An 18,184-nucleotide genomic window follows, 5' to 3' on the forward strand; every position below is an offset into this window, starting at 1 on the left:
CCAAAACAAGTTCTCTGGGTGGTTTACAAAACATATAAATACATACATACACAAAATCTGTGCAAGTTAATTAGAATGAAATTTACCTGGCAAGCTGGAGTTTCATGGAGCCAGACTAGTAGGGGTGATCCTATTGTATTATGAATGATAATTTATGGTCCTTCCCATTCCAAAGATCCATTGAATAAGGCTGCTGTGGCTCATGCAGTTCTAAGGGCCAAAGAAAAGAGTGCAGCACTGCATGTGTATAAGGCTGTACACCCTGAGCTCTCTCCGTCAGAGAAAGCATTTTATGGGTCTCACTCAGATTCAGCTATGTATGTTATCAGGACAGCATTTTCACACTTGGAACATAGGAAGCTACCTCCAAGGTTTCAGGTAGGAGTCTTTTCCCCAGCCCTACCTGGAGATGCCCAGGAGTGAACCTGGGACCTTCTGCAGGCAAGCATGCAGATATTCTTCCTCTGAGCTATGGCCTCATCCCCTAAGAGGAATATCTTACGGCGTTCAAATGTAATCACCCATCCAAATGCAAACCAAGACAGACCTTGCTTAGCAAAGGGGACAATTCATGCTTGCTACCACAAGAACAGCTCTCCTCCCCATCTTGAGTATTAAACATGCAACAAACACAGTCTCTGCTTTAGACTACCTTAACATGACCTACTGGATCTCCATGCCAAGACAGGGCTCCGAGGTACTAATCTTGAAGCTGTATGTTCTGGCACAGTGTATACGTGACGATATATATTTGCATGAATATGCTTGGACATGCCTGCACGGACATAGTGGTTCGAGATGACTTAGACGTTGGTTTGGTATGAGATTTGGAAAGCTACTTCCATACAGGCTTAATGCAAGGTAAGATGGCAAAATAGGGGCAGAGCTATAATTGGGCAAAGGGGTTCAAAGACCCCGAGCCACCCAGCTCCTGAGAGTGATTCGGCTTGTCCTTCCCCACTCCCTATTTTCTTTGTTCTCTCCTTCACTCCAAAGAAAACACTAAGCTGGCAAGGGAATGAACTCAGGAGAGCTGGGCTAACCGTTCCGAGTGCTTGCCACACCCCATGTGGAAGCCAGCTGGATGTTTTCTTCATTCTCTCCCTCACTCCGAATGTTCTCCATTACTCCATGGAGAACATTCCTGCCAATTTTCATCTCCATTCCTCTGACACCATCGATAAAATTTTATAGTAGTTCTTGTATTTTGTAAAAGTGTTTAAAGCACCATTGCAAATTTGGCTATTGCAGGCCTGATGGACAGGACAATAAAAGCACGAGAACACACTGGAAGCTGCAAGTATTGCAATGCTATCACCTGTTTTCCATCTCTAGGGGTATAGACCTTGTAAAAAAATCACAGTGAGCATTCGTGCCCCCAGATGGTACCAAACAGAGCCAGCATGGCATAGTGGTTAGAGTGTTGGACTAGGACCGGGGAGACCCAGGTTCAAATCCCCATTCAGCCATGAAACTCACTGGGTGATTCTGGACCAGTCATGTATCTCTCAGCCTAACCTACCTCACACGGTTGTTGTGAGGATAAACATAACCATGTACACAGCTCTGGGCTCCTTGGAGGAAAAGCGGGATATAAATGTAAAAAATAAAATAAAATTTATAAGCAAATCTTGCAAAGAACAACTCAACCCAGCCTGACCCAAACCAATCCCTAGTTGTAAGTACTCAGATCAGCCTTCAAAGCAGGCTGCTGGGCATTGGTGAACCCTGCTGGTTGATATTTATTTATTTATGTTTACATTTCTATCCTACTCTTCCTCCAAGAAGAGTGGTGTACATGGTTAGAGGAGAGCTGGTCTTGTGGTAGCCAGCATGACTTGTCCCCTTAGCTAAGCAGGTTCTGACCTGGTTGCAAATGAATGGGAGACTAGAAGTGTGAGCACTGTAAGATATTCCCCTCAGGGGATGGAGCTGCTCTGGGAAGAGTGGAAGGTTCCAAGTTCCCTCCCTGGCTTCTCCAAGATAGGGCTGAGAGAAATTCCCTCCTGCCACTTTGGAGAAGCCACTGCCAGTCTGTGAAGGCAATTCTGAGCTAGATAGACCAATGGTCTGACTCAGTATATGGCAGCTTTCTATGTCCCTATGTTACGTTTATCCTTACAGCAACCCAGTGAATAGAGAGATTAGTGACTGGCCCAGAGTCACCCAGTGAGTTTCATGGCTGAGTGGAATTTGAACTTGGGTCTCCCCAGTCCTAGTCCTAGTCCAACACTCTAATCACTACACCTCACTGGCTCTCATCCCTCAATTGTCATTAACAGTTTCTGTAAATGGGGTGAAGTTCATCTCCACACAGCTGCAGGCAAAACCACCCAGCACATTACTTGCAGATCCAGCTTAAACACAGCACTAGAGGCCCCCTAAAGTGCAAAAGGGACAATCCCTCCCCCACCCGCACCGCCGCAGACCACTTGAAGCTGCCTTAAGAATGTCTACAGTGCAAGATTTACATATTATCATCTCACACACTTTGCCTTGACGTGATGGTTTGCAAAATACTGTACCTTATCTGAACAAATTTAAATGCATTCTGATTCCTGCCATCTTTTGCCGGTGTGATTTATGACATGATGCCAAGTGATCAGTAATCAAAGCGAGAGAAATAATTTTTATCCCACCTGAAAGACCTGGACCCCAGCTTTACAAATGGCATAAAGGATTAATCTAGCTGCTGGAGAGATCAAAGGCTAAAACCCAGTGGCAAATACATCATTTTAAATGGATTTGTAATGTAGTCGTCCATACAGCCAGTTAAGTGTTCAGAAGCATGGAGCTGCTAGCTGTGATCACATGGCAAACGGATCACTTGGAGAGGGGCTGGAGCTCAGTAGCAGAGCCCATGCCTGGCATGCAGACTGTCTAGGTTCAATCTCTGCTATACGAATACGACAGACATTTATATACCACTTTCCAACAAAAGTTCCCAAAGCAGTTTACAAAGATGGATGGATGGATGGATAGATAGATAGATAGCAGGGGTGTAGCAAGGTTGGAGTGGACCCAGAGACAAGATTTTTAATGCACCCCCCTCACTGAAGCTCAGCTCATGAAGTAAAGAAATCTTAAATGAGGCTGAATAGTAGTAACAAAAAGCATAGTAATATATAGATATAGATTATAGATATAGATATAGATATATTCATCCTAAATTATTTTTTTTTAAGGTTTTGTAAATTGTGGATGATGCAAGTCATTTAATGGTACTAGAGAAAGACATGCTGTTCTGGTAGTTCCAGGTCTTAACACTCACATCAATTTTGGAAGATGAATACAACTGAAGGAAGCCCGGGCGGGTGTGTGGCTGGGGGAGTCAGTCATGTGACTTGCCTCTGGGGGCCCCCCAAGGCAGTGGGCCCCCAGACAACTGTCTCCCCTTGCCCTATTATAGTTACGCCCTGATAGATAGATAGATAGATGATAGATAGATAGATAGATAGATAGATAGATAGATAGATAGATAGATAAAATGGCTCCCTGTCCCCAAAGGCTCACAATTTTAAAAAGAAACATAAGATAAACACCAGGTATAGCCACCGCAGGGATGCTGTGCTGGGGATGGATAGGGCCAGTTGCTCTCCCCCTGCTAAATAAAGAGAATCACCACTTTAAAGAGGTGCCTCTTTTGTTCAGGAAGTAGGCAGGGCTGGGAAAGACCCCTGTCTGAAACTATGGAGAGCTTCTGGGCTGCTCGTGTCAACAATACTGAGCTACCAGTGCTGTAACTCATTATGAAGTTGCTTCATATGTTTACAGCAGGGTTCTCAGATATTAATGGATTACAACTCCCATCACCCCCACCATAAGTTGAAGAGATGGTGGGAGTTGTAGTCCAACAGCCTCTGGGGGCCCAAATTTGGGAACCTTTGGTTTACATGATTTCTGCTCATTGGTTTGGGACATCCTAAGAAAAGATGGGTGGCCATAGCAAGGCACTGGGCTCTTTCAAAACGTTCATTTTGTAGCGGTGTTCACCTCATTTGTCATTTCTTTATGGAAGATTATGCTCTTCTTCATGGGTCAGATGTGTGCCACTCAAACACAAAGGTGCCACTTGTGTCTTTGTTGCACATGGTGTACCTCAGTTAGGAACATACAGGTAGGTGCTGCCTTCCACCGAGTCAGACCCATTGGGCCATCTACACAGACTGGTGGCAGCTTCTCTAAGGTTACAGGCAGGAATCTCTCTCAGCCCTATCTGGAGATGCCAGGAAGGGGACTTGGGACCTTCTGCACTTTCAGAGCAGCCCCATGCCTTAAGGGAAATATCTTACGGTGCTCACACATGTTGTCTCCCATTCCAATGCAACTAGGGTGGACCCTGCTTAGCAAAGGGGGATAATTCATGCTTGCTTGCTACCACCAGACCCGCTCTCCTTCCTGGTGATGGCTGGGCTGCATCTAGTAGATGGAGAGCCAGCATGGTGTCATGTTCAGAGTGTTGGACTAGGATTGGGGAGACGCAACTTCAAATCCCCATTCAGCCATGAAACTCCCTGGGGAATCTGGGCCGGTCACTAATCTCTCAGCCTAACCTACTTCACAGAGTTGTTGTGAGGATAAACATAACCATGTACACCACTCTGGGATTCATAGAGGGAGAGCAGGGATATAAATAAAACAAAACAAAACAAAACAAAACAAAACAAAACTAGTACATATTGAGAGGAAATACTACCATTGGCATGGAAGGCTGTTTCTGTGATCTCCAGGAATCCTCCCAGTCATGTGATCTCCACATGATTGGGGGATCCATATAGCAGGCTGCTCCTGATGTTTTAGTGGATGTGTGTTGCAACTATTTACATCCCACTTTAGAATGTCCATAACATGTTATGTGTAAATTGGCCCTAAGACAATCATGAAATTATCATAGGAAAAATAAATATAGATGGGATCTCCCCACTTATTGCGGAAACCAAAACGGAGAAGAGGAAACAAAGTTACTTTGCTCTATCACTATGTAAGCCACAGTGTCAACTAGTGGCCAAGCCTCTAATTATACCCAAGAATCCAAGCAGGCATGGGAATAAGCAATCTCTTGTGACATATCCTTGCAACTGCAGGCAGCAAAAACTCAGCCTTCTCCTGGTGGCCAGTATCTGCAGCCACATGGATATTGTCATCTATATAGAGCTCTATATTTCTGAAAAATGAAACGGTCGGATTTACAATGAACATGGACCACCACTAGGGGGAGCCATGCCTGAATTTCCAACTTGTAAATAATAATTCCCCTTAGATATCAATGGGAAACTAAAAAAATATTAATATTTTTGAGTTTCCCATCAATACCCTATGGGGAATTATGATATAATAATTAATGCAATAATTGTAATAATTTCACATGAAACATAAAACATTTAAAAAACTTTTTAAAAAGCATTAAAAACCAACAGGTGGACTGATCTCCTTGAATGTCCATACACACTTAATGGTACTATAATCTAGTAGGAACCCCATGTAAAATGTCAGAGTTTTTTGCCCAGCATTTTGGGATTTTTTTTGAGTTTCCCATTGATCCCTGAAGGGAAATTATACAATGGGGCCCATGTTCAGTACTTGCACACAGGTCCCTTAGAACTTGTTATGCCACTGATATATTAAGTTAAGAAAACCATGGCACTTCTAGAACTCAAAAGCAAACTAACAATACAACATCTCAGCTACATCTACCATCCGATGGCTAGGTCCTGACTGTGGCCTGGTGCACTATTACAAATTGTATTGCCAGTATGTCTGGACATGGTCAACAAAACTCAAAGTATGTCTGAAAAAATAAGGCCCCAGAAGCTACCCTTTTCCCACCACTACTGGAACTGAGAAGGAATCAATTTGGATTCCTAATCTACATGGAGGTAGGACAGCTGTCCAGCAAGGTAAGATGCAAGTTTCAGGAGAATAATCTTAAGAGAGAAGGAGATTTTTCCAGCCATGTAATTAAAGCAGGAGTACAATACCAAGGACTAATCCAAAGAGGAGTTGTATCAGCAACAGGTAAGCAGCAAGTGAAGGGTTTTATAGCTTGCCTGGCTGACCCATCCCTTGCTAGAGGTTCATGGTTCCTGAACAGGACTCAGAGACAAAAGGATCCATTCTATTAGACATGCCCTGCACCTCTGGCTTGGGTTTCAGATCAGATTCACTGCCACCTCTGGGGTCCTGGAAGTGATTGGAGGCTTTGAAACTGGGGTGTTTTGATAGCTGACTCCCGAACTACACCCTGGGATATAGCCTCAAGGCTTAAATGAACCCTATTGACTGCTTGGGAGATGAACCATAGTTCAGTGGTGCACCATCTGCAGAAGGTTGTGGATTTCATCTCTGGCACCAGTTAAGAGCAGATACTTCTGAGAAAGATGGACCAAATGGTGTGACTCAAAGGGTTGGTTCAAGTTATACCAGCCCCAGCACATGTACAGGAGGGGTGTGTGCTGAGAGAGTGCCTGTTGCGATGTCTTCCGTGAACATCCTGATGCCCTCCCAGTGTGTCTGAAAGGATGAACAAGTTTATCTGAAAGGATGAACAAGTTTAAACTAGTATTTGGAGCATATGTTTAGGAGCCATTAGGATGAACGGCTCCCACCAGTGGATACACCAGGAGGACATCCTGATAGGCATGCTTTTGGCACACCCCCGCTTTCTTCATGTGCGCTTGGGGTTTTATCTGCCCAAAGGCAGATTCATATAACTCTCTGTTATGCCTAGTCACTCTCTATGATTTTTGAGTTGAAAATGTACAGCTTCGCGACTGGAGATTATTATTTTATTTTATTTTTTAAAATGAGCTGCTCTATGACCCAATAGCCACATGAGGGCACCAAATACTTACTTTTTCAGTCTGATCCAGGTTTCTATCCATCTTCATTGAGATTAGTCCACAGTACTACTTAATCCTGAGTTCCTGTGATTTCTTTGTTCCTTGTTCACAATAGTTAACACAGGCTAGGCTCCCCATTTTATTCATAAGCATGCATTTAAAAGTTGGTAGCATCTACTCTTCACTCACTTTGATTGTGTGTGTAACTGGATGGTTAACAGTTGTCAAAAGATAACAAATCTTTTTCAGGGACTCCTTCTCAGACACCCTGAGTGAGGCAGAAACAGTTGAGCCCTGAGCGTACACAATCCCCATTCTTTGAAGTCATTAAATTATTTATTCTAAGTGGAATGTAGTATGTAGGAAGCATATCAGTGTATTGCTCTCCACTCTGATGTTTATCATACTGGTAAACGGCTTTGGGGTGCACTAGATATGGAAGCTGGACAAGAATGGAAGTAGCTTCTGTAGAGAAAATCCTCGCATACTCATTCTTACAATCTATTTTATCTATTTTATTTTATTTTATTTTAACATTTCTATACCGCCTTTCGTTAAAAACAACCCCAAGGCGGTTTACAAAAATTAAAACATACAATAAAAAGCAGTAAAAACATCAAGCTAAAAACATATAAAAACAGGCATAAAAACAATACAACAGATAAAAACAGATATTAGCAGTTTTTTCAGCCCTTTTCTTGGAATGGAAAATACCAACAAACAGACACAATCCTACTATATAAGAACTGCCTTGGATGAAACAATGAGGCTGTTCTCATGAGCACCCAAATCCAGGCTTAGGCGGCCAAGCCTGGGCTTGGCTATCCGTAACAACTGCCGGGATCCACGCAGATCCAGACGGTACTGTGGTGCCAAACCCAGCACTGAAGCCAGCTCGTAGTCAAGGTTAAGGGTGCAAATATGCCCTTAACCCAGCTCCTGGGATCGTGTGTCAGCGGAGGCTGCTTGCAGCTCATGGTGACACAGAGACAGGTGTCTAGAGTGTCCATCCCCTGGGGGAATCTCCCAGTGCACTGTGTAGTGTGCAGTGCACTGTGGGATGCTCAGAGGCTGGGACAGTGAGTCCTGGCCTCAGAGCGATCTGCCCTGCATGGAGCAGGGCTGATCATGTGGGAGCATGCGCCACACTCCCACCAAGGACAGGTCAATCATCTGGGGCGAAGGCAAGGTTTTCAAAGCTTTCCCCCCTCCACCTGCCCAGTAGGTTGTGTGAATGGCCCCAATGAATCCAGCTACTCCTGTTTTCACCAGTGGACACCTAGAAGTCTTTGGAGGTTCAGAAGCAGGATGTATTGCTGATACTCACCCTGGAACAATACAGTACTGTAAAAGAACATCACTTGTTTCATTTCCAAGTGGCCCCTTGGAAAGGTAGCCCCTCCTCTTGGGGAGAGGAGAGCTGGTCTTGTGGTAGCAAGCATGACTTGTCCCCTTAAGCAGGGTCCGCCCTAGTTGCATATGAAAGAGAGACTAGAAGTGTGAGCACTGTAAGATATTCCCCTCAGGGGATGGAGCCGCTCTGGGAAGAGCATCTAGGTTTCAAGTTCCCTCCCTGGCTTCTCCAGAGAGAGGGCTGAGAGAGATTCCTGTCTGCAACCTTGGAGAAACCGCTGCCAGTCTGTGAAGACAATATTGAGCTAGATGGACCAATGGTCTGACTCAGTATATGGCAGCTTCCTATGTTCCTATGTACGTGTAGATATGTTTGATCCAACAAGACCAAGCAGAGAAAGGGCAGAAAATCTGAGATTGTCTCAAGGCTTGTTCAACAGCTCCTCCCCTCTTTAGTCCCAGATTATACAGCGCAGAAGGTATTCTGTCCCCCAAAGAGACAACGTCTCAAAAAAAGTGTTCAAAATGTTTTGAAAAGACTCCACAATACCCAATGTGTTTTAGCCTATGCCTTCTTCAGGGGCACAGAAAACCTCTTGATAATTCAGGTGCCCAGAATGCAAAATATATTGAAAGAAATCCCAAAAGTGTCTCAGCATAGATCTTCTTCAGGGAGACGTAAAAACTTTTGATACTTGTAGGAAATTCTATAGAACCCTACCAAACCAATTGTGTCTGGAGAAGATATTTACTAACAGCTTTGCAAACAGATCTTCATGGTAGGAAATTTTGACAGCGCACAACAAAAGGGTAATGAAGATTCTTTCTACACAATAGCCCCTATCCAACATAATGCACAAGGAGCACCTAGGACTGTGCAGAGATGGCCCCTTTTAAAAACTGAAACCCAACCAATTGACTATTTTGTAGGAAAATGGGAGTGGGAATGGAATTGCTTCTTCTCCTCAACAGATGACTGAGAAAATTTAAAAGGAGCACCTGTCAGCTCTGACTGTTAGACTGAGCTGGGGAATTGTACCCATATTGCTCATTTGTTGTTTTTAATTGGTTCTGTTTTAATTATATTTTAATTTCTGTATTTAATTGCTTTGTTTTATTTGGCTTGTGTAATTTATTTGTTTTTGGTTGTAAACCGCCTAGAGATGTTTGATTAGGTGGTATACAAATGTAACAAACAAGCAAACAAACACATTTGTAATCATGTAATAAATAACTGTGGGAATGTAAGGCATATAAAAAAACAATAAGGCAAACAGACTGTTTCTGTGCATATATAGGCCCTCCCTGGATTGGGACAAGTATCTTTCTGTACATGTGCAATAAATGTGTCATGACTGCTAATTTATTATAGGAGATCCGGACATCATTCACCAAGGTAACAATCCTGGTAACTGCACGCTGCCCTGATCTCATTTGGGAAAGCATGCAGTAAAAATGTAATAAACTAATATATTCTGTTGCAGGAATATGGCATTCTTCAGCACCTAAATCACAATACTTTGTCAATGGGAAAATGCAATCTGGGTATACATTTTGTCAACTTTTTGTGTTTCTATTTCTGTATGTAATCTGATTTAAATTAATGGCTTTAGCTTAAATGGACATATTCCTTTCTTTCTGACCAATGGTATGAAATAATCTTTGACATTTGCTATGGAGAAGGTAACAAATAAAATTAAAGTAGCAAATGGTATATACAGTATAGCTAAATGATTTCATGTATTTTTGGTAAGTATTTTTAATTATTGTATAATGAAAAATTATAGATTTTTTAAATGCTCAAAACATATAAACTGCCTCAGAGATATGTGCAGTACTTTCTTCACCTGTTTTTACCATATAGATGTTTATAAATTTTGTATGAGGACACATTAACCAATCTTTAGTTTACAATTATAATTTGCAGTTGAAAATCAAAATAAATCTTAAAAATTGAAACAAATCTATATATATATATATTTCTATAAGGCATACCCCTCGCTAATCCCATGTGTGGCAACTCACGCGAGAGTTCGCGAGCAGCTGCCCAGATAGTGATGGGGATGGGGAAGAAAACAGCAATGGTGGCCAGTGGTGGGCTGGAGGAGGTGGCGGGTCAGCCAGCCAGCAGGAGACGGTGGCGGGCTGGGCGGCTGGCTGGCGGGCAAGAGGAGGTGGCTGCCAGAGGGAGTTGGCAGGTGGGCAGGAGGAGGTCGCAGGCTGGCAGGCAGAGGTGGCCAGAGGGAGGGAGGGCAGCTGAGTGGCTGGCTGGCTGGCTTGTGGGGAAAATAAGTGCTGGTGGGGGGAGGCGATGGCGGCGAGCGGGGTGGGGGAGAGAAAACGGCTGCAGCAAACTAGACGTGCAGATGCTCTGTGCCCGGCCCAGCTAGTATTAAATAAATGATGTAAAACATGATGCATATTATACTGCCTGTGCCATCTTGTGAAAAGAAACTGTCTATAATGCATTAATTGCGCTTAATGTTTAAAAGGGTGAGTAGTACCACTCAAAACTAGGACCGTAGCCTTTTTTTGAAGGAAGAGGAGGAGGAGGAGGAGATGACACCAGTGAAGCTGCCTCCTGCAACAAGGTGCTGCCAGCTTAAGAGAACTGCTTTTTGTTTGTTTGTGTTTTGGCTTTTTAAAACATGGTCTCTGTAGATACCCCTTCTCCAGTGCTGGAAGGCCTATAAAGAGAAACCTTGATTCTCCAGGCCCCAATATTCCGTGTTTTGGATTTTCCAGACAGCATTTGTGAAGCCAGAAGTTTGGGCATTTTGGCTCCTCATTCTGCTCTCGACTTCTGTGCCCGGCATGTGCCATGGAACCTTGTGTTTAAAGAAGAAGAAACATAAGTGTCTGTGTCCCAAAAAGTATTTTTGTGTGGCAGTATACAAACATTTTTGTTGTCTATCACCTTCTATGTCCCCCAAGTGCCGTGTTTTGTGTTGTGAAAACTTATTTTAGCAATTTTCATGAGCATGTACTTTTTGCCTCAATTTTCTGGAAAATTGCCTAATCTGGACTGAACCTCCCCCCAATTAGTCTGGAAAATTCAGGTTTCTCTGTATTCTGATTTCTTCCCCTGATTTTCTTTTTCTAAAAAAGAAGCAAACAGAATAAGGTTATTCTGCTTTAGCTATCCATGACATGGGGCAGGATATTGCATTTGTGCTGTTGGAATGGAGTTGGTGTACATATATATAGTGCTGAGAAAAAAGTGTATCATTTAAAAAACTCATTTGGAAAGACTTTAAAAAGACATTGGAATCTCTCTTAACACAGACCTGGATGAGGGTCACAGCCTTCATATATACAACCATCTTTGACCATAGTTCTAATACTTGCGATAAACCACTGTTGTTAGAGTATATATGTGGCTAAGCATTTTTATAGTCATTGTTGGCAGTAGTTATAACTACCACGGTATGTGTAACAAGTATGGTTTCCAGTGCAACTGTTATTCAGAAGAGGAGAGCTGGTCTTGTGGTAGCAAGCATGACTTGTCCCCTCAGCAAAGCAGGGTCTGCCCTGGTTGCATTTGAATGGGAGACTAGAAGTGTGAGCACTGGAAGATATTCTCCTCCGGGGATGGGGCCGCTCTGGGAAGAGCAGAAGGTTCCAAGTTCCCTCCCTGGCAGCTTCTCCAAGTTACGGCTGAGAGAGATTCCTGCCTGCAACCTTGGAGAAGCTGCCTCCAGTCTGTGTAGACAATACTGAGCTAGATGGACCAAGGGTCTGACTCAGTAGAAGGCAGCTTCCTATGTTCCAGTTTGCCCCAAATGACCGTTTTCTTCAACTCCACCCCACTTTTCTCAGGCAGATGGCCTGAAAAGGCTAACCTTGGGATATTTTGGGGCTGCACTGTCTCCATCCGCTTAACATTGGGCTCCGCCTTGGTACCAGATTTCCCTCAGTTTTGCAAAGGGCTGGCATCTTGTGACAGAATACTGGCTTGGTTGTGTATATAGGGCTTTAGTCAGATTCCCTCAGCAGGAAGCAGGGAAAAGCCAAAAGGCAAGTGAGAGGGGGGAGGCTCTCTAGGCCAGGCTTCCCCAACCTGCGGCCCGCCCGATGTTGCTGAACTACAACTCCCATCATCCCTAGCCACAATTTATTGTGGCTGGGTATGCTGGGAGTTGTAGTTCAGCAACATCGGGAGGGCTGCAGGTTGGGGAAGCCTGCGCTAGGCTGTGAGGGAGCAGAGGTGAAGCATCTCTTCTCTCTGACAGGAGCCACCCAGCAGCCTCAACTGACAGCTGCTTGGGATACAAGGATGTTCTAGAGCCGGGATTCCCAACCTGTTCTAAAACTCCACCGCGGCTGTTTTTCTCTGCATACGTGCATACCCCGGGCAAGACAGGGTGCCAGGTAAAGATCCTCAGGAAGCCACAACTGGGAGAGAGAAGGTGAGATTTGTGATTTCTGGGGGTGGGGATAGGGGGTGCCACTGTTGGGACATTTGGCGAAGAGGGCTGCAAAGCCCATCATGGCCCAGCTCTCCCATCAGGCTTTCAGCATTGCTTTCTCAGCAGCAGCCTTCCCTCCCTACAGCAAAGGCTGATCAACAAAGGTGTGGGTCACTGACCTTGTGACTCTTACCATGCCCTTTGCCCTTCTTTTTTTAATAGGACCAGTCCTGATTTAATGACTTTTTGTTTTTAAGCTTATTTTAATCCATCTCAGTCTTCTAAATCTTTGCAATTGAAAGCAGCTCGGGCCTCCTCCACGGCTTAATCAGTGTGCGTGCAGAATGAGCAGGAGGAATGGTTTTCGATGCAGCCTGTATGCATGTGCCAGAGGGTCATCATTTCTGCTCTAAAAGTATAACTTGGTCTTCTACTCCTCTTCGCTCAGTACAGAGAGCATCTTGAATTGTCTTATGTCTTGCATTTCATACAAACATCCAGTTCTCATCTTCTCTGTAATCCTTAGTCCATGGATATTCATGGCTGAATCAGTGGACTTATAGCTGAGGACTGGTAAATCAAAAGCCACCTTGTAACCTGCACACCAGACATATATCTAAAGCAAGAGACAAGACAACTGCAGCTCTGGTCTCCCACTCAATTCCTTCGTTTTTAGTCACCCACTTCTGCTCTCACATCTGGAGAGTCCAGCTCACTACAACAGGTAAGGGATCAAGCAAGGAATGAGCAAAGGGAACGGGCTCCTGCCAGTTCTGGCTATCTTGTTGTTCAGCAAGAGATTTAATGGCACTGGCAGAGGCACTGTAGCTCAGTGGCAGAACACGTGTTTTGCATGCAAAACGCCCCAGGTTCAGTCCCCGGCATAACCAGGTTGGGCTAGGAAAGACCCTTGCCTGAAATCGCGGAGAGACTGTCAGTGTACAATAGCAAGCTAGGTGGACCAATTTTCTGACTTGGTAAAAGTAAAGTGCGCTGTTGAGTCGGTGTCAGCTCCTGGTGACCACAGAGCCTTGTGGCTGTCTTTGGTAGAATACAGGAGGGGTTAACCATTGCCATCTCCCGCGCTGTCTGAGATTATGCCTTTCAGCATCTTCCTATATCGCTGCTGCCCAATATAGGTGTTTCCCATAGCCTGGGAAACATACCAGCGGGGATTTGAACCAGCAACCTCTGGCTTGCTAGTCAAGTAACTTCTCCACTGTGCCATTAAGTGGCTATTCTGGTGTAGGGCAGCTTAATATGCTCAATGGCCAGGCTGTGGGGGCAGCAACCCCTTCTATTGCCATCCACAAGGTGGCTAGAACAACTTTAACAGCTTACCACATTACTTATTGTTGGTAGACAGTACACATCAGCTTATCAGGACAACCAGGTTACTATTGGTAGATTGGATTAATAAACTCCAGTCAGACACTCAAAGCAACTTTCCAGTAAGCACAGCAAAAACCATTTCTTCATTTTGCAGCAAAATCGGTTTACATACAGAGAGAGCTCGATTTCCTGGTTCCCAATATTCCAGATTTTGGACAGTCCATGAAACCAGTTCAACCATTTTGTTTCCTCAGTCTGACCTCTGTGCCATGCGACCTCATGCAGAAAAATCACTTTCCATGTACCAAAGAGTGTTTCGTGTGGTAGTGTAGAAACTATCATACCATAATGTACTGCTTTCATGCCTTATTTTTGCTAATAAAGCTAAAAAATAAAATAAAAAGAAAGGAAATAAAAGCTTTTGTGACCATGTGCTTTTTGTCTCAGTTTTCCTGGCAATCAGCTAAACTGGACTGACCTTCCCCTGATTAGTCTAGAAAATCGAGGTTTCTCTGTATTATTCAGTAGGATCTTGTGGTGAAGTTTTTCCTGGACTGTACCAATTCAGAATGCAGTTAAGAACTGCATGTCTGAAAGCTCCCCCAACCCAAGAATATCCTGATTTGCAGCCTGAAATGTCATAGCCCTAGAAAAGTTCTACGGTTGGCCCAAGTCTCATTCAGGAAAAAAGACTTGTGCTGTATGTCTTTCATACACATTAAAAGACAGCATGTCTTGCATTTCCCAAGCCTTGAATATTTTGGAGTATAACTCACACCTCTGGTGCGATTTGAAGGGCACACCTCCTATTTAGTGCTTTGGTACTAGTAGCCAAGCCTGAATAAACATACTTAAAATATGCTTTATAACAATTCTTTAAGGGAAATCTTATGTCAGAAGGAGAATGAAATGTTTGGTAGAAATTACTTAAATTCCTTACCGGTTAAGAAAAGCACAGGCCAACTATGTGTCTTTCTCAGGTCTTCCTAACATATTACAGGTTTTACAAGTAGCAGTAAAATGGTTTAAGTGTTGTCATAACATGTTGTGTACGTAAGTGTTAAATATTTGTTTTCAAGTATATCGTACAGGGACAATACAGAGAGCTGAGACCAGCTGCATCTCACTGCCACATATACCACAGTCTGGTAATAGTAAGGAGTCAAGACTAACAATTGGGGTTAGGGATGTGCACAAAACCAGTTTGCCCTGCTTGGTTCGAGTCCGAACTTGGCTCAAACTGAACCAGGCATGTTTGGTTTTGGAACCCCAAAAGAGGGGCTGAAGAACTCCCCCCCCCAAATGCCTAAGAGACAGTAAGTCCACCATTTAAAAAACCAACACCAAACCGGCCCCAGTCCAGCCCCCCCGAGGGGGGGGGGGTCAGTTCGAACTCAAGCTGAACCGGGCCCATTGAGGCTTGAGGGTGAGCCCTTGGACTGGGCTGGCTTGATGTTGAACCGGCTCGAGGTCGAGCTGGTTCGCACATCCCTATTTGGGCTTGGTTCTGGTTTATCAATATTTTTAAGCCTGCAGCTCAGACACTGGCCAACATTCCATACAGCAGTGCAGCAACATTAGGCACCCACTGGGGCCGCTCCACAGTGTGAAAGGCAGCCCCACCAGTGTGGAGTAACAGGACAGTTGTGAAACAGCTTAAACCAGTGTCTGGCCGGTTGTGCAGCACTACTTCCATTGGCTGACATGATGCACAGCATCTTGGCAACACTGCAAATCATATTGAAGCTGCTGTGGATATGTCAGGCAGCCCTGATGTCAGGGTTGGATTGTGACATGCTGAGGGCCTACGCTACGGTATGTCAACCATACAGTAGTAGTTATTCTAACAAAAAGGACAATGAAAATAGAAAACCCTGCTAACTTGGCAAAGAGGCACCTTTTAATGTGGTGATTCTCTTTATTTAGGAGGGGGAGAGTAACTAGCCCTATCCACCTCAGCAGAGTACCTCCAGTGACTGTTGCTGGGGTCTATCTTAGGTTTCTTTTTAGTTTGTGAGCCCTTTGGGGACAGGGATCCCTCTTTTTTATGCATTATTTCTCTGCGTAAACCGCCCTGAGCCATTTTTGGAAGGGCGGCATAGAAATCAAATAAATAAATAAATAAATAACAAATCCTTTTTTTTACTTGGAAAAGATGCAATGAACAATTAATAATCTAACAAAAACAGTTATCTTGCAATTGTTGGAGGCACAGCTCCAGCTGTACCATCTGTTTGTACCTTTTGTCCTAGTGATGACTAGGGACATTAGGGGTAGATATAGTGAGGAAGGGACTTCCTCTTTATTCGCCCTCTTCTTGTCTCTCCCTCTGCTCTGGCTTTCTCTGATTGGTAGACTGATACTCTCAGGGGTCTCTCACTTCCTCCTTCTTGCTTCCTGCTCTGCCTGCATTCTCCATTAGCCACTCGGCTTCTTTCTCTCCCTCTCTACTCTGCACTTTGAAGATCGAAAGTTCAGGGACACAGGCTTTTCTATCCAAGTATGTTACTTCCCCAATAAACCTTACTTGCTGTTGAACCTTAAATGCCTGTCTCAAGATACTTGTCAATGGGCTTGCTCTTCTCACACACACTTGCTCTGCTATAATTGAGGTGAACTAAACTTCTCCCCTCCTCCAATAAGCCTACTTGCATTAGAAATACCTTTAAATAAAAACACATTGAGGCTATTCCTACGATCAGCTGAAATCGGGCTAGGGGAACCTAGCCCGATTTCAGCTGATTGTGGGAGCCACCAGGTTTGCAGGCGAGCCTGTTCGCCTCCCGGCGGTTAACCCGCCAGACAAGCCCCTCCCCATAAACCGGGTTTGCGAGTGCTCCTCAAACCTGGTTTTTTAAATCGTGAGTAGCCACGGCACGGTTCTGTGCTGTGGCTACTTGTGAGTAGACCTCCCTGGAGGGGAGTTAAAAAGCCACCTCCCGGCTCCGGGGGCCTCTTCAGTATACCCTGCATGCTCGTGCAGGGCATACTGGAGCTTCTGGGGGCCGCGCGGCCCCCGAACTCCCCAGCCCCTGCTGGCTCCGGTACGGAGCCAGCAGTCATGTGGGCGGCTGATCCGGCCACCCAGGTCTACCACCCTGCTTGAGTGTGGGGAGGGCAGGCTAATCCTGCTCTTCCTGCTCACCCTCCCCAGGTGGGTCTCGTTGATCGTGAGACCTGCCTCCGAGTGTAAAATCTGTAGTTGTGTGTTTTTTTTTAGTTCAGAGGCTCCTTATAATGAGGCCCTGAACTCTAGCTTGCTTAACTTGTGCCTGAATCCAGCACTGTCTGATGCTGTTGAGGTCAAGCGGCTATGTAAGCAGCTCTGCCATAATTACTTGCATTGCAGTGAAGGGACAAAACGATGGCAGTGCTACTTGTGCGATCCCTCGCCCTCAACAGCATTGCCCTCACACATCTGCAGTAGCCCCAGCACAGCTCACAGCATCACCAAGAAGCTAGGGATATGGCCAAGGATGGCGTGGCCAAGGATGGCACCTGGGAGGATGGGGGGTTGCTTTAAGGTGCGGGGAGGGTGGCCTGACCTCCTCCTCCTTGTTTCCCCCACCTGCACTGCTATCAAAATCGCTGGCACGGGGCCGCTGGATACCCTTTTTTAACCCCCTCCCCATCTCCTAACCGGCTAAAATGCCAGTCTTTTGAACCGGCTCAGCGGTCGGTGAATAGACCACTGAACCAGTTTGTACACACCCCTACAAGAAGCTGCACATTATGTTGGCCATTGTTTCCAACAGAAGTCAGGCCACACAACTGCCCAGACACCGTTTTAAGTCATTGCGCAACTGCGGTTTTGCACCACACAGAGAGCCTTTCACCTTGAGGAGCAGCCCAGCCGGTCCCTAACGCCAGCATACTGCTACATGGAATATCGACCACTAAAGTGGTTTGGTAACAGGTTCAGACACTTTGAACTAGTTTTCAATCAGCTGAGATATGTTCTCTTTTGCTTGTAATGCAGCTCTATAAAATCAATACAGAGGCTGACACCCACACTAGTCTGCACATGCACAATAGGGCCGACATCCAGACTAATGCTGCACTGTTGTGTAGGGAGGGTGATCTTTGCCAGTCTCTCCTTCCCTCTCAAGCCCATCGTGTCTCCTGAAAATATGTCCCTCAAAACCAGGCTGGATGTTAAACAAAGCAAAATCAAACCAAGTCAAAACCAAATGGGGGGGGGGGGCGGGGAAGACCTGGAGAAGCCTACCTGTTCATTTGGATGGGCTCTAG

This window comes from Hemicordylus capensis, chromosome 1, assembly GCF_027244095.1.
Source record: "Hemicordylus capensis ecotype Gifberg chromosome 1, rHemCap1.1.pri, whole genome shotgun sequence".
Classification (NCBI taxonomy): domain Eukaryota; kingdom Metazoa; phylum Chordata; class Lepidosauria; order Squamata; family Cordylidae; genus Hemicordylus; species Hemicordylus capensis.